The 16,925-nt window shown below is 42.1% G+C and overlaps 1 long non-coding RNA gene and 1 pseudogene across 2 annotated transcripts in view; one reads left to right on the forward strand and one right to left on the reverse strand.

Moving 5' to 3' along the window:
- The window catches only part of LOC114304384 (uncharacterized), a 33,411-nt pseudogene extending 16,755 nt beyond the window's left edge, over positions 1-16,656 (reverse strand). The window contains exon 1 of the transcript XR_014328225.1: positions 15,866-16,656. The product of XR_014328225.1 is annotated as an uncharacterized LOC114304384 (transcript). The remainder of the gene's footprint in view (positions 1-15,865) is intronic.
- On the forward strand, positions 849-3,738 carry LOC145789827 (uncharacterized). The gene is made up of 2 exons (XR_014328226.1): positions 849-1,832; positions 1,869-3,738. It is a non-coding gene; the product is annotated as an uncharacterized LOC145789827 (long non-coding RNA).
- Positions 16,657-16,925: the final 269 nt, after the last annotated feature.

The raw sequence follows: 16,925 nt of genomic DNA on the forward strand, positions 1-16,925 counted from the left end.
TTCGGGTTACCACTCCTAGAAGTACTGGACTCAGAGGAACTCAAATCTGACTCCGACTCCACAGACTCAGTGGAATCAAATCCGAACTCACTATCCTATCCAGAACTGTTGATGTCGCCTTGCTCAAACTTCCAGACCAGGTGTGGAGCCTTAGACATATCCACGATAAGATTGGAAAAATCTACTGCTAGGTTATCCTCAATCATTGACATAGTAAAACTATCCCCAAAGTTGGTGGTCTCAGCTCCATTAGTAGAACTTGTCAGCAAGTCAGCCAGCGCTTTTCCTAACAGCTCCTCCTCTTCGATATCCAGGTTTGTAATTCTGCCTTGATCTGTGCTAGGGCTCAGGTCTACTTGTTCATCCTCATCTTCTGGTAGCTGGTGTCCAAAAAAGATCTCGAATCCCGGATACCTTGTTTTTGTTCCCCAGTCATACCAGGGCTCTGGGAATCCACAAAAGAGGAAGTCTTCCCCTTGGTGGACAAAACGTCCGTTCAAGGTTCCCTGTATTAGTTTGTGGACTAACTCGTACTGCCTCCCAGTCAGCTTTGCTTTCAGCTTCTCTCTTAATTCCTGTCTTTTTCTTTGTCAATCTACAGTGGTAGGTTTGTATCTAGGCATATGCCCCTGTTTGTTCATCATGTAAATGGATTGCGCACTCACGTAGTCTCCATCACCCTCTGCTATGATAATTTGGACTAACCGGGGCTTCAACCAGAGAGAAATAGGAAAGGAACACGTCCTCCTCCCCATGTATGATTTCCATTAATGGTGCAGTGGTTCCCTAGGGAGGATCAATCGCAGAATTATCGTACATAGTGGCAATCCCGCCTTTGAAGGGGTACTTTACTAACTGATGGACTGTTGATGACATAACCCTCATCTAATGTAGCCAAAGCCTTCCCAGCAGTAGATTAAAAGTGGTCGGAACGTCCATTGCATGGAATTCCACCTCATGCTTAGATGGGCCGATTAGGATATGGCTTTTGAACGTTCCCATAACATCTTGTAAAAAATATATTGATATAGAGAAAGGAGAGAATAAATTGTATGTATTATTGATTGATATATATTGATGTATGTTTATTGATATTACAAATGGTGAGTGGCTCATTATATAGGAGAGGGTGAGTGTAGTAGGTGAGGAGTAGGTGAAGTGGAGGTGGTAGTGGTGTAGTGGGTTAGGTTTAGTGGAGTAGGTGAGGTGGTAGTGGTGTAGTGGGTTAGGTTTAGTGGAGTAGGTTTAAGTGGGTGAAGGTTTAGTGGAGTAGGTAGATTTTAACAGCCCCCCGCAAACTCAAGGGGGATAGGAACTAACCAACTTGAGTTTGGAGAGAGTAACAAAACAAGAAAATACATAAAAATAAAAGAGGATAGGAGACACTGTATGGTCGTGTCAGACCATTGGTGAAGACACTGGATGGTGGTGTCATAACGTTGTAGAGGACACTGTATGGGGGTGTCATAACGTTGTAGAGGACACTGTATGGTGGTGTCATAACGGTGTAGAGGACACTGGATGGCGGTGTCAGACCGATGTAGAAGACAGTTTATGGGGTCATGTCGGACCGTTGTAGCAGACAATGTTGTGACAGTTTACGGAGTCTTGCTGGACCCTTGTAGAAACTAACCGGAATCAATGTCGGGACAGTTTACAGAGTCTTGTCGGACCCATGAAGGAGCTAACCGGAATCAATGTCGGGACAGTTTACTGAGTCTTGTCGGACCTATGAAGGAGCTAACCGGAATCAATGTCGGGACAGTTTACAGAGTCTTGTCGGACCCATAAAGGAGTCGCACCCTCAAAAGGTGTGCCCAATCTTTCAAAAGGCGTGCCATCAAAAGGCGTGCCCAATCCATAAAAAGGCGTGCCATCAAAAGTTGCGCCCTCAAAAGGCGCGCCCACTTCATCAAAAGTCGTGCCCGACAGAAAGCGTCGAGCCATCAAAAGGTGAGCCGGAGACGCGGCGAGGCACGTGAGCGACAGAGCGGCATGTCGGCCGCGTCGTCTGTGTCAATATAAACCAATGCGGAGGCGGAGGAAACCAAACCAGACTGAAACCTCTGAACTTGTTATTCTGAAACAATCTGTAAATACTCTGTATCCAACCCTTATCGGAAACACTCAGCAACCCAAAAAACATGGCCTCTTCTTCCCGTTCAGCTACCCAGAATATGGCCTCTTCATCCCGTGGTCTACTCACTCTCTTTCCCGACCTCAATGAGTCAACAAGAGAGAGAACTGGTGCGGTGGCCAGTGAACCTCAACCAAACACCTCTGTGTTTGCTCCGTTGAACTTTCCGATGCGGTCGGTGGAGCATAAAATGGCGGTGCAAACTGATATTGAGGCCAATCAGTATACTCTGAAGTCATGTGTGGAAACCATGACTGCGGTCACAAACTTGTCGCACCGGCTGCAGAGCAGGACAAATGAGGTGCAACAGTTAAACTCCCAGCTGGCTCTGCTCCAACGCATGTATAAGGATGCGCGAGCAGAGATAAGTGTGCTGAAGGCAGAAAACAAGGAGCTGAAGCGGAAGGCCACCGTGATGTTCCGATTCGGAGGTCCGCCATATGCTTCAGTGGAGGAGCAGGGAATAGTGATCGTGCCCAGTGGAGTGGGAAACACGGAGGCAACACCGTCAATGGCCGCCCAGGACGGAGGCAAGAAGAAAAGACCGGCGGAATAGGCGAAGAAGTGAGGTGGGTGGGTGGCCGTCTTGGTGTTGTGTTTTGGTTTGTTGTTGTTGTTGTTGGTTTTTTTTTTTTTTTTTTGGTGTAAAATTGTGATCGGGGTTGATCCCTAATATAAATAAAACAAAGTTGTTGTGCAAATCTGTATTGTTGGTTTTTTTTGTTTTTTGTTTTTTTTTTTTTTTTAATATATATATATAGGAAAAAACGAAAATGATAAATACGGGGATAAGAAGAAAAAGAAAAATAACTTGTCAAAAGGTTGAGGGACATGCCATGTGGGTGGATGTTTTTTTTTTTTTTTTTTTTTGATTACGAAAAAAGGAAGATAAAATAAAATAAATAAAAGGAAAGTGGGGTGCAAAAGGTGATTAAAAGAAATAAATAAAGAAAGAGGGTGATGATGGATATGGGTATAGATGTAATAAAGGAATGAAAAGAAAGAAAGAAATAAATAAAGAAAGAAAAGAAGAAAAGAAAATGGGTTTGGACTATGTGCTGCTGTGTGTGTCCCCTCCATGTGCTGTCTCCTCCTGTCATCATACGAAATGGTGGGAAAGTTGACAAATTGGTGGGTGTCATTTATAATAATGGAAATAAAGGTGAGGTAGTGGATGTGTTTGGGAACTGCGTGGAAAGAGAGTGCAGAAATTTAGTGGTCGCCTATTCAGATATTAGAATACGAACCACTAGTTCTCACAACATCAAAAGACCAACAGTGGCCTCTCATTCATTTGCAGCTGCATCCTCTGATGGAGTGTTCTCTCCTTCACCATCTGACGGACCACAAGGCGATTTCCGGTATCGGGTTTGCTGTTGTGTTGGCTGCAGTTTAGGTTGAAGTGCCTTGAGTGGTCCTTTGGGCTTCTCTCCACCTTGCTTCCCCAGAGCCCAATCAGCAGAGTCAAAGTAAGCACGTTCATGGTCCTTACAAATAAGTGGTGGTTTCTTGGGCCCATACTTGCTCTTAACAGCTTCCTCCTCCTGTTGGGGTGATGGCATGGCCTTTTCAGAGTCCTCTGGGACATCTTCATCCACACCTTCATGCTCTTTGACATCTTCCTCCTTGCCTGACATAGTGTTCTTGCATCAATCCAATGTACAGCAGCGGTAAAAACAAGCTCTCGAGAGAAAGGAAAGAGAGCTTAGAGATCTCTTCTTGCAGAGTTACGGCTGTGGAGAGTGGAAGGTATGTGCAGAAAATAAGCGGAATAGATTGAGGTCCGGCGGACGGCTAAGGCGAGGTTGCCGCCCGCCGGTGAAGCGAAAAACACTAGGTTCTAAACCTGCTCTGATACCATGTAAAAAATATATTGATATAGAGAAAGGAGAGAATAAATTGTATGTATTATTGATTGATATATATTGATGTATGTTCATTGATATTACAAATGGTGAGTGGCTCATTATATAGGAGAGGGTGAGTGTAGTAGGTGAGGAGTAGGTGAAGTGGAGGTGGTAGTGGTGTAGTGGGTTAGGTTTAGTGGAGTAGGTGAGGTGGTAGTGGTGTAGTGGGTTAGGTTTAGTGGAGTAGGTTTAAGTGGGTGAAGGTTTAGTGGAGTAGGTAGATTTTAACACATCTCGGCTTGTATTGTCATAAGCCTGGATAGCTTGGGTCGTGGGTGTAAAGTCAATCGACCTCAAACCGATGGCATAGGCAGTTCTCAGTGGACACACATAGATCGCCGATCCGCTATCCACTAACACCACCAGAATTCACTTTTTTCGACTTTCCAGGGTTACATATAAGAGACGGTTGTGGTTGGCACCCTCAGGTGGTAACTCCTTATCTGTAAAAGATATCACCGACGTAACGTCCCAAATGTAACCAACGATACCAATTGGTCCGCAGTGGTATCGATAGGCAGTTTAGTCCAGTTCATCACATCTAACAGTGCTTGCCTATGCTCCCGAGAAGCCATTATCAGCTCCCAGATTGATATGTTAGCCTAAATCTTCTTGAGCTGTTTTAAGACTAGGTTTTCTTCATCCTTCTCTTTTGATTTCTCAGCCTCCTTTCCAGAGGTCTCTTGTTGGTCTAATGCTGCGAGTTTGAAATACCGACTGTTCTGGGTCATATGATTGATCTCGTCAGTATACCAGGTGTCATCCGAGGTATCAGCTTTCCAACCTTCGTCAGTGTACGCATGACTCAGGTCGCTGTCTTCCCACCACTCTCTCACATTCATGGCCAGGCTGGCATCAGGTTCTATTTAGAGCATGTTGACATCACGCGCCCTATTATCATACCATTCTTCCTCCACCACAGTCTTGGTTTCTGAATCTCGATATTTTCTGAGCTTCCTCAACATCATTTTCTAGTCGCTGGGCTCCCATTCGACCTTTTTAGTAGTTTGGGCATCACCCTATGTGGTCTTGGGTTCTTCTTTCTCTTTTCCTTTTCCTTGCTCCAGAGCTATCTTTACTTGGATCTCTTCTATCCTTTCTCTGTGAAATTGTTCCAGTGCTTGTTCTTTTTCAGTAAGAGATGCAGCCTCAGCCTTGCTACTAGCAGCAATTTCATTTTCTGTCCCAGTCTCTCCTATTTGTTTTTCTACATCGGACTCTTCCTCACTTAACCATCCATTGCTTGTTTCTGGCTAGCTCAGGTCCCACCATCCCACTTGAACACTGCTTGTATCCTCCTTTTTGAAGAATTATAAATCCTCCAGATTCTCCTCTAGATCAGCCAAATCCTCTTCTAAGTCAGCCAAGTCATTTAGGTCTTGTTCAGGCCAATCATTCTGATGTTGCCCTAACTAGCCTTCCCCGATAGCATTGCTGCTGAAAAAGTCCAGTAGTATGACTACTGGCTTCAGCTGATCGATGGCCACAATGTATAAACTGGGATGGTACTCCTCTGCAAGCGAGACCCCCTTCTCTATGACACAGGTATCAGGTGACCCTATCTTCAGTGCATTCTTCTCTTTTTCTATTTCTACTACCACAGGCCTGGATTGGGTTTGTGGTGTTAAATCCATCATGCACATGTCTGTGCCTTCTAGAATGACCACCTCCAGTTTTGGTAGGTGGTATGAGGTAATATACGTGTTAGGGTTGAAGGTGGGCAATAGTGTATAGATGTAGTTAATGTTTCTGGGCGAGAGGACTTGGTTTTGCACAGGAAGTGGATTGGTTATTACGTTTGGTTTAGCGGGTGGAGCGATGACTTTGTTGCCAATGAGATCCTGGATCTCATGACGTAAACGGTAGCACATGTCTGTGGGATGGCCATGTTGTTGGTGGAAGATACAATACTGGGTAGGGTCATGTTTGGGTGGCAATGGGTCTGGAAGTGGACGAGGATCGAGAGGCTTGAGATGTCCTTTTTGCATTAATAGCTTGAGGGCTTGGGTTGGGCTCATATGGAGGGGAGTAAAAACTCTTCGATTCCGAGGTGGGCTAGTGTTTTGTGAAGGTTGTGAGGTTGTGGCAGTAACAAAGGGATCAACCATCTTGGCTGTTGAAACAACAGTACTAACATCTGCAGGCCGTAGAATAGTGTTACTACTAGCATTGGTACTCCGAGAGAACGGCTTTCTTGCAGGTTCGCTTGTTCTATGGATAATACCCTTTTGAATGCGCTCTCAATCTGGACCCCCAGCTCATGTAAGGAAGCAAATGTGGACAATAGTGTCACCATCATTCTTTGTAACATGTCTAGCTCAAGGTTCTGGACCACTAGTCGGACTTGTTCTCTTTCGGCAAGTCTATTTGTCATTCGGGCTGCCTTATCTCTCCACCAGGCAACAAAATCGATGAATGATTCTTTGGGGTTCTGGGTAGTAGCCTCCAGCTCATTAATGGTTACTTCTATCTGGGTGTTATATGAATACTAATTAACAAACGCCTCAAATAGCTCCTCCCAATTCCGCTTTGTTGAGTCTTCCAATTTAGCGTACCAGATGGCCGCCACATCAGAGCTTCTGCACTCGAGACAAACCCATGGGCCTCAATACGTCTAAAAACAATCAGACATGCACAATCGGATCCCCACTCCCATCGAATCTGTCGATGTGGGGCATCTTAAATTTCTCCGATAATCTGACCGAAGCCTCAGTGTACCCGTCTTTGATATCTGGAATGGAGTTGAAGCATTGGGATTTCTTCAATGCTTTCTCCAATCTAGCAATCTTAACCAAGGCTAGATCAATTTCATTGATATCGAAAGGAAAGATTCCTACGGGGGGTTGAACCGGAGGACCATAGGCTGGAGCCGGGGGAAACATGTCCTGAGGATCTAAGACTGGCAGATTTTCAACCGGTGGAGGTAGATCCGGGTTTGGCTGAGCAGCCGAGATCGGATGCACGATTGATATGGATGCCCCAGATGTACATCGTAGATCGGCAATAATTTCATCTTGCGCAGCCATCCTCTGGTTTACAGTGTCCATGGTTCTTTGGAAAGCCGCCATCATGGCAGCGAATTCCTCCACATTCTGTGATGTATTCTGTGCCATTGCTGGTTTGGGTGAACTAGATGTTGGTAAACTGATTGAGTGAGAACGGATAGGTGTTTGCAGATTGCTTTGTACTGATGCTACTGACTGTCTGTTCCTTCTTCATCGGGTGACTGGCAAAAGCAAGGCTACCGTGGGCTGACCACCAACAAGGTCTTGAGCTTCACAAAGCCTACCAAAATAAGTCCACACAACTTGGGGAATATCGGGTCTTTCTGAAGCTATGATGCTAAACTACCTAGCAAAAACAAAGAAAAAAGTAACCAAAATCGGACAACACTTCGACCCCAATTCACAACAGTCATAACACATAGCTGAACTGTAATCCCCACTGAACTCCGTTCTCAAACACATACTAATACGAACCACCCTGTACAGTCTCACTGTAAAAGCACATACCAAGTAAAAGAACCAAAACACCCTTATGAGGAGGTAGGGTTACCCTGTCCTAGATTTTTAGCATGACCTAGACTACACTATTTCAAACAACAAGTTTCACAACATCCGGCAAATGGGTGACATCCTGTCCGAAGTTGAAATAGTCACTATAGCTTCACTATATGCAACTAGGTCAATGGTCGAAAGGGTATCTCAGCAAAATTACCTAATATACCTCTCACGCCTAACACCGAGAAGTGAAAAGTGGATCAAGCAATACAGCGGTAATCCAGATCCAAGGGTTGTGTTTCCAACATGGCACAGCCATGACTGGTCAGCCTTTTAGCAAGCCTATTGGGTAAGCCTTCGGCAAACCATCCAGGAACAGCAGATGGAAAACACTTAAAGTAACCATGCAAATGAAATGCAAAAAACATATAAGTGTAGATAAAAATTCACATCATGAGTTTCAAGTCAAGTCCTCTAAATCTCCAGCAGAGTAGCCAAAAACTGTGGCTTGACTTTTCGTGCTCCTTTCGGAAGACGAATAGCCCCACAGTTCGGACTCCCGTGATTCTGAATCTAATTTTACAAGTGCAATGTAAAACAGTGAAAATACAAAAAGAGTCCAAATCCGGTAATTCTTCTGGAAAATCGTTGTTTGAATCAAATGCAAAAAATTGACTGCTTTGCCAAATTTCAAAGTCGCCACCTAAATATTTTTGAGAAATTTAGGAAACCCAAGACTCGTGCCAAAGGCCATTAGTCCGTCATCACCAAAGCTTCTTAGCTCAGGAACTTAGGTACGAGAGGGAAGGTCATGAATTGAGCACCCTACTCGCCTGATCAAAGATCGGTCTCTACTAATCATGATGTGATTTTTATTTATATTATATGCTCTTGTTCCGATTATTAGCTATTTTTACTATGTGACGCACACAAATATAAACTAATTTGCAAGAATTGGAACATTTGAATTCGTGTTTTATTTGAAATCGTTTTGTGAATTTGCCACTTGAAAAAGTGGGCTTAAAATGGACATTTAATCAAACTATCTCAATTCAAGCAACTAGCCTTCATCCACACGCATTCAAACAATTATATCAATTAAGCATTTAGCCTCATGGAAGTATGCTTCGACATGGTAACACAAACATTTGATGCAAGATGCTAAAACATAAAATTACTCATCTAGTACTCCGAGCCAAAACAAAGCAAAATAATTAGAAAAAATATGCATGCTCCTAATTAATGCAATATGACTAATGCAACGCATACATTTTGTATTTTATAGGCTTGGCTATGAGCGTGGCATATGATTTCATTCAAGACATGCGATAAAACACATATTCAAGTAATGAATTTGAACATTGATATTGGGTTAGTATGACGAGCAAAGCCTTGGATGCATGCAAGGCAATGTATGCAAAGCATAAGAATGCTAATTTGAAAAAAAAAAAAAATAATAATGATCTACACTAACCATCGTAAGCAAGTAAGTAAAAGAGAGAAAGACGTGGGGTTGGAAGACATACAACTTATTACATAATTGCTCTCATACAAGAGGGCGCGAATCAAAGTCTAAAAGTCTGAATTAAACTAATTATTACAAAATCGAATGAATAAATAAGCAAAGAATTAACTAGCTAAGTACTCTATTACAACAAAGATAATCCTGAGAATTAAACTAACTTTTTAAGCTAACTAGCTATAACAATTACAAATAAATAATAATAATAATTACAACACTAATAATTAACAAGACTAATTATAACAATAATAAATTAATTAATTACAACAATACACTGAGCATTAATTGACAATAATGATGTAAGCAAGGATGCACAAGGGTTGCATACACAATGTCCAAGAACAGCTCTATCTGCCTAGGCCTGTTTTGTTTCACCTTCAGCCACTACCCTATATTTTCTGCAAAACATACTTCTGACCAAACATTGATGGCTGGCCATGCCACAATGAGGCCCGGCCGGGCCACAAATGGGCCGGTCGTGCCTTAATTTTATGCAAAATTTTGTTTTGTGTTCCGAAGTGAAAACAGTGCAGACAGAGTTATTTTAGTCTCTGTTTGTCCCTCTCACATTCCTCTGTCATGGGAAAGCCTCGAGAAAATGTTGGAATCGTTTCCAAAACCATCGATGAGCAAGTTGATTGCTTGATGATTTTCGATACAATTTCGACAAAAATTAATAAATGCAATGAACAACAACTACTCATCCCTCCTATCATAGAGTGAACTCAAAGAGGGAGGTAGAGACGCTTCAAGATTCATTAAAACATCAAGAATTGATATAAAACAACCCTTGACACAATGAATTTAGCATAACGCCCGGCCGAGCCCAAGCAATATAACTCATTTTCTTTAAGTGCGTTGGTTCATTTTAAGCCAAATTCATTAGTGTTTGTCATTCTTTAATCCATTAAATCCAAGATGATTGTTACGTCCACTAAAGATTACGTCCACTAAGTGAGAAATATGTCAAACAGGAGGTGATTCTCAACATGAACAAGAGACTACACCGTTGACAATGAACGTCCGTAGAGATTAAGCCATTAAGCATAAATCGCTAGTTCACGTTTTGAATAACCGTCAACCAATTGAAATAACTCTCAAATGAAAGAAATGAATAGCAAGTTGATTTATTAAAATGAGGTTCTTAAACATGAAAGTTAGTTAAAGAAAAGCTAAGGACAATATACAACAAGCTATGTATGCAAACTTATGAGACAACAATCAAGCTAATCAAAGCATGAACCGTTTAAACAACCTAAAACAGCCTCAAGAGATGAAAAACAGTGGCTCAAAGTGCACGAAAAGAGCCTAAAAAGCTAATCAACAAAGAGAGAAAACAAAGTTAGGCCTAGTTTGGGAAGATTAAAAAAAGACAAAAAGTCAAAAAGTCACTATCCTATTTAAGTCACATCATCTTATTTAAGTCACATCACCTCTCTAATACATCACTTCAAACCCAACCCAAACCCAACCCATATTTCATAAAAAGTCAAAAAGTGTACTTATTTAGTCTTCCCAAACTAGGCCTTAGTAAACAAAAACAAGGAAGGGTGGCTAACCCCTCCACTTTTGAGACTTCAAAGCATGATTTTTAGCCTCTTATAACTCTGAAAATCAATTTAGAAAGCAAAGAAAAAGAGTGTAAAAGTAAAGGTTTGAGCTATAGGTAAAAGTGTAAGAAAGAGTGTAAACTCTCTCTACCCTTTTGGTAACTCTTCAAACTCAAACTTAAACACTTGGAAGATCATCAAAACAACACAAAACTACAAAAACTAGATAGCAATAGATAGAACAAGAAGTAAAAGAGAAGATGACAAGCTTATACCTCTCAAAGAAGTGAGCTTTTATTTATGAATCAAACTAAGTCTCAACACACTCTCAAGCTTGAATTATGGTGTTCAAGGCTCAACCAAAGTTCCTAGGCTAAGTTGTGAAGGTGTATATGGTGTATGGATAAAGAGTCAGGCCCCGTTTGTTTTCAGAGGTAGAATGGAGGGAATTGATAGTGAGGGGATTGTTAATGAGGGGATTGATAGTGAGGAGATTAAGTAAAATTGTGTTTGTTTTGATAATAGTTGTTAGATTGTTAAATTATTTTTATATAAAATAATAAAACAAATAAAATATACAAAAACATTAAACATTAATGTTTTAAAAAAAATTCCCAACATGTAAAAAATTTTAAATAAATAAAAAATAAATATATAATTTCTAGAAAAAAATAAAACAAATAAAATAATGATTTTTACTTAACAAAAAATACAAAAAATTAAACATTAATGTACAAAAAAAAATGCTCGACATGTAAAAAATAAAATAAAAAATAAATAAAAATAAAAAATTTCTAATCCGCCGGACTATTTTTCTAATACCAAGTCCTGGAGGCCCATCTGAATCCCCTTGGGAAGGCCCATCCTAATCCGGAGCTCCCTATCAATCTCTTCCTCATCTCTCAAAACAAACACAATATTAGTGGGTCCCACCTCACTACCAATCTCAATCCCCCTCTAACTCTCCAAACAAACGGGGCCTCAAGGTGATAGGCTTACTCAAAGGGTTGCTTGCAAAAGAAGAAGGAGAAGAAGGAGCTCTCAAGAAGGTGTAGAGGCTTTTTTGAAATTCTTCAACCCTCAAAATAGAGATATATGATCGTTTTTATAGAATCAATGTGTAAAAATGGATTTCTGGGGTATAATCAGTGAAAATATGGAAGGTTTGGTATTGTTTCGGAACTTAAACATGGCCCCTTCGTTGAAACCTCGAACCACGCACAACACCACTTTCATCATTGAGTGTACCGGGCAAAGCACTCGAGCATTGCGGACGGTCAAAAATGGAGTGTCCACAATATTTCATACTGCTTAACCAAGTGAGGTCATTCAATCTTTGAATGCATATATGAGAGAAATTTCAACAAGTAAAAATAGTACGAGGGAATAGCATGAGACAACTGAATGCCTATAAGATGACATAAAAATGAGGTAACTTTTGTTTGGTGCAGTTTATTGTAAGTTAAAAGCTGATAATTAAAAAGTAGTAGCTAAAAGCACCCCTCCCCTACCTTTCAAATAATCTTTTTTTTGGGCTTATTTAAGATATTTCTACCTAATAAGTTATAAGAAGAAGTTGCACCAAACAGTCTGGCACAAACTCCCCAATTAAAATAAGCTATAATCAGCTCTTTTAAGCTGCAACAAATAGACTACAAAATAACATATTGAAACACAAACACATTGGCACTATTAGGAGCTAATTTCAAATAATGGCAACTTACTAGGCAGACATATGTCTATATTTTTCACTTTTTGTGTTGATGAAAATGGGGCAATGGCTTGCTCTGTGTCAATAAAAATGCTAAGTAATTTGAAATAGAAGCATGATAAAGATATACGATTTTTTTTTTTTTTTTCTTCGCAAAACTAAAAGTCCATAAGACAATGAACAAAAAATAATGATGGCCTTATTGCTTCTCCACACTACAGAGCAGCACCAGCAGTGTCAGAAATCAGAAACACCATGTCAAATTTGAATCTTTATAGGACCCTCATGGTATCTGTAGAAATTTAATGTATAAAGAGAAATAGAGAATTGTATTATTGATTGATTTATATTGATATCTATTACAATGATTCATGATTCCTATATATAGAAGAGGGTGAGTGTATAGTAGGTAAGGAGTAGGTGAAGTGGAAGTGGTGTAGTGGGTTAGATTTAGTGGAGTAGGTTTAAGTGGGTGAAGTAGGTGGAGAGTAGGTGGATTTTAACAGCCCCCCGCAAACTCAAGGGGGATAGGAACTAACCAACTTGAGTTTGGAGAGAGTAACAAAACAAGAAAATACATAAAAATAAAAGAGGATAAGAGACACTGTATGGTCGTGTCAGACCATTGGTGAAGATACTGGATGGTGGTGCCATAACGTTGTAGAGGACACTGTATGGGGGTGTCATAACCATGTAGAGGACACTGTATGGTGGTGTCATAACGGTATAGAGGACACTGGATGGCGGTGTCAGACCGATGTAGAAGACAGTTTATGGGGTCATGTCGGACCGTTGTAGCAGACAATGTTGTGACAGTTGTGGTGACAGTTTACGGAGTCTTGCTGGACCCTTGTAGAAACTAACCGAAATCAATGTCGGGACAGTTTACAGAGTCTTGTCGGACCCATGAAGGAGCTAACCGGAATCAATGTCGGGACAGTTTACAGAGTCTTGTCGGACCCTTAAAAAGTCGCACCCTCAAAAGGTGTGCCCAATCTTTCAAAAGGCGTGCCATCAAAAGGCGTGCCCAATCCATCAAAAGGCGTGCCATCAAAAGGCGCGCCCACTTCATCAAAAGACGTGCCCGACAGAAAGCGTCGAGCCATCAAAAGGGGCGCCTGACACGCGGCGATGCACGTGATTGACAGAGCGCGTGTCGGCCTCGTCGTCTCTGTCTTTATAAACCAAAGCGAAGTCTGAGGCTTGGAAGCATAACAAACCAGTTGAAACCTCTTCGTTCTCTGTAACATTCTGTAACCAACCCTTCTCTGAAACACTCAGCAACCCAAAAACATGGCTTCTTCTTCCCGTTCAGCTACCCAGAACATAGCCTCTTCTTCCCGTGGTCTGCTCACTCTCTTTCCCGACCTCAACGAGTCAACAAGAGAGATAACTGGTGCGGTGGCCTGTGAACCTCAACCAAACACCTCTGGTTTTGCTCCGTTGAACTTTCCGATGCGGTCGGTGGAGCAAAAAATGGCAGTGCAAACGGATATTGAAGCTAATCAGTATACAATGAAGTCCTGTGTTGAAACTATGACTGCGGTCACAAACTTGTCGCACCGGCTGCAGAGTAGGACAAATGAGGTGCAGCAGTTAAACGCCCAACTGGCTCTGCTCCAACGCATGTATAAGGATGCGCGAGCAGAGATAAGTGTGCTAAAGGCGGAAAATAAGGAGCTGAAGCGGAAGGCCACCGTTATGTTCCGATTTGGAGGTCCGCCATATGCTGTAGTGGAGGAGCAGGGTGGAGTGATCGTGCCCAGTGGAGTGGGAAACACGGAGGCAACACCGTCAAGGGCCGCCCAGGACGGAGGCAAGAAGAAAAGACCGGCGGAATAGGCGAAAAAGTGAGGTCGGTGGGTGGCCGTCTGCAGAAAAGAAAACAAATCTTGTGGTGTTGTGGTTTGTGTTGTTGTGGTTGTTTTTTTTTTTTGTTAAAATTGTGATCGGGGTTGATCCCTGAGATGAATAAAAGATGGTTTGGTGTACAAAGCTATATGGTATGAATGGAATTTGAAAAAGATTAAAAAATAATGTGAAAGAAAAATAAAGAGAAAAATAATAAAAATATATTTGAAATCAAAATAAAAGATGGGGGAAATAAGGAAAGTGGTTTGGAGAAAATAAATAAAAATAATGGATTTTGAAATCAAACGGAGGAGAGAGAGGGGACAAGCCCATGTGAGAGAGAGGGGAAAAATGATAGCCGATGCACCCAAAAATAATCTAGCTGCTATCCACAGGCGCTTAGGGGAAGGAAATGGTAGCAAGAGACGGCCAACACCATATATGGCTATAGCAAAGAAATGGAGTATCAAGCTCAATGGGCTAGGATTTAGACCAGAGAGTAAAGCCACTGGTCCTGTTGAACACACACCTCCAAGGCTCAAATAATCAAAACATGCTTCACGCATTTCCTTCCTTGCTTGATCAGGAGATGCACAAAACACCTTATACAGGGCTCCAGTCATTCCTCCACCAGTTAAAGGATGACGCATGTTGAAAGCATCACCTATTAATAGTGCTCCAGGAGTAGGGTAAGGAGCAGCTGGCATACTTCTATTGGGCATTGTTCTAATACTTCCCTTATCAATTGCAGCTATAAATGAATCATGCAGCTCAGGTGGAACCTGGGGAGCCACCAGAGGGAAGCAAAGCCGAAGGCTGCTGCAAAGCCGAAGGCTGTAAAAGCGAAAAAGGAAAAGAAGGCTCCGGCTAAGACAAAAGCTGCTGCGCCAAAAGCTAAAGCCGCTGTGAAGCCCAAGCCAGCGGCAAAGGCCAAGCCAGCTGCGAAGCCAAAAGCTGCTGTGAAACCGAAGGCTGCCGTGAAGCTGAAAGCTGCAGTGAAGCTCAAGGCTGTGGCGAAGCCCAAACCAAAGCCGAAGGCGAAGGATCCTAACAAGAGGCAAATGAGCATGGAGGAGAAGCATAGATTGAGTGTTGGGTTGCAGAGTTTGCCCCAGGAAAAGATGCCACAGTTAGTGCAGATTATGAAGAAGAGGAATTCACATTGGCCTCAAGAGAGAGGATTTAGGCAGTGATGGGAAGGTATGTGTAGAAAATAAGCGGAATAGGTTGAGGTCCGGCGGGCGGCCAAGGCGAGGTTGCCGCCCGCCGGTGAAACGAAAAATACTAAGTGCTTAACCTTGCTCTAATACCATGTAGAAATTTAATGTATAAAGAGAAATAGAGAATTGTATTATTGATTGATTTATATTGATATCTATTACAATGATTCATGATTCCTATATATAGAAGAGGGTGAGTGTGTAGTAGGTAAGGAGTAGGTGAAGTGGAAGTGGTGTAGTGGGTTAGATTTAGTGGAGTAGGTTTAAGTGGTGGATTTTAACAGTATCTATAAAGACTTTACATATAGATAAACAATACAAAGTAATCACACCAAAGCTAGAAGGCATTATCAGTTTAACCCCACATTTAATTTAAGCTGGTTCTTCATGGTTCAAGATCCCAGTTTTATTGGTTCCAAGGCAGTACAATCTTACATCAAATGACTATGGAGAAAAAATAACAATACCTGCTATTGATAACATCAATCGCGTGAAGATTAACGCAAGGCACGACCTCTTTCCTCTTCTGCAACTCCCCATCAGAACACTGCACGAACTTGGTCTGCGGTCCCATGGCATCGTAATCTCTACACCTCGAAAACGACCTCCCATGCTTACTAATCTTCCCAGAAGCTTTATCAATGGTAATTACATCCCCACTCTGAACCTTATCCTTCCCCAAAGCCTCAATCATCTTGGCCCCCAAATCATACACTGTCTCCATCTCCGTCGTCTTCAGCACCAGCTTCCCAGTCTTCGAGGCTGCTCCAGCCACAGCAGGCCGATCAATTTGAATCTCCACAACTTCTCCTTCAATCACCTCCGTTTCTTCTTTGATTCAGACTCCGAATGCTTTACGAAAGGCTTGCATTAGGCCTTCGGTTTTGGACATCTCGAGAGAGGAGTTCGCTGCCGGCGAGCATTGCCGAAGGGGTTTCTTGGCCGAGTGACTTGGCCATTCCCATGGCGATGGCGGTCTCGACGATGCCGGGTTGGCCGGCGAGTAGAACGGCGCGGCCGGCGATTTTGCCTTCTTTGACCACCTGGACGATGACGCCCGCGGCTTTGAGGGCCGAGGTCTGGCCGACCATGCCCTCGGAGATGGAGCGGGGCTCAAGGGTCGAGTCGAGACCCAGGCCTCGGATGTGGGAGTGTGCGCCGATTCTCTCTATTCGGGTTAGGTCTCGGGACTCTGAGAGTTTCAGCTCCGCCATGGCTTGTAGTAGTGGAGAGAGATAGAGAGAGAGAGAGAGAGAGAGAGAGGGGGGGGAGAGGATTTGGGGTTTAGGCCAGTTTGTTCGAGGGTTAAATAGATGGTAGGGAATTAGGAGAGGTGGGTTATTTAGGTGTAGTTTGAAAAGTTTGAGGAAAGTTAAAAAATTATTTAAAAAGTTAAAAAGTTAATATTATTCCTCAAAAGTTAATAATTATGATTGTATAATTTTTATTTTTAATTTTTTTTTACAAATTAATTTTTATAATTTTTTATTACACATTTTTTTATAAAAAGTCAAAAAGTTAATCCAA

The sequence above is a fragment of the Camellia sinensis genome, chromosome 4 (genome assembly GCF_055761805.1).
Source record: "Camellia sinensis isolate YWXY chromosome 4, ASM5576180v1, whole genome shotgun sequence".
In the NCBI taxonomy this organism is placed as follows: domain Eukaryota; kingdom Viridiplantae; phylum Streptophyta; class Magnoliopsida; order Ericales; family Theaceae; genus Camellia; species Camellia sinensis.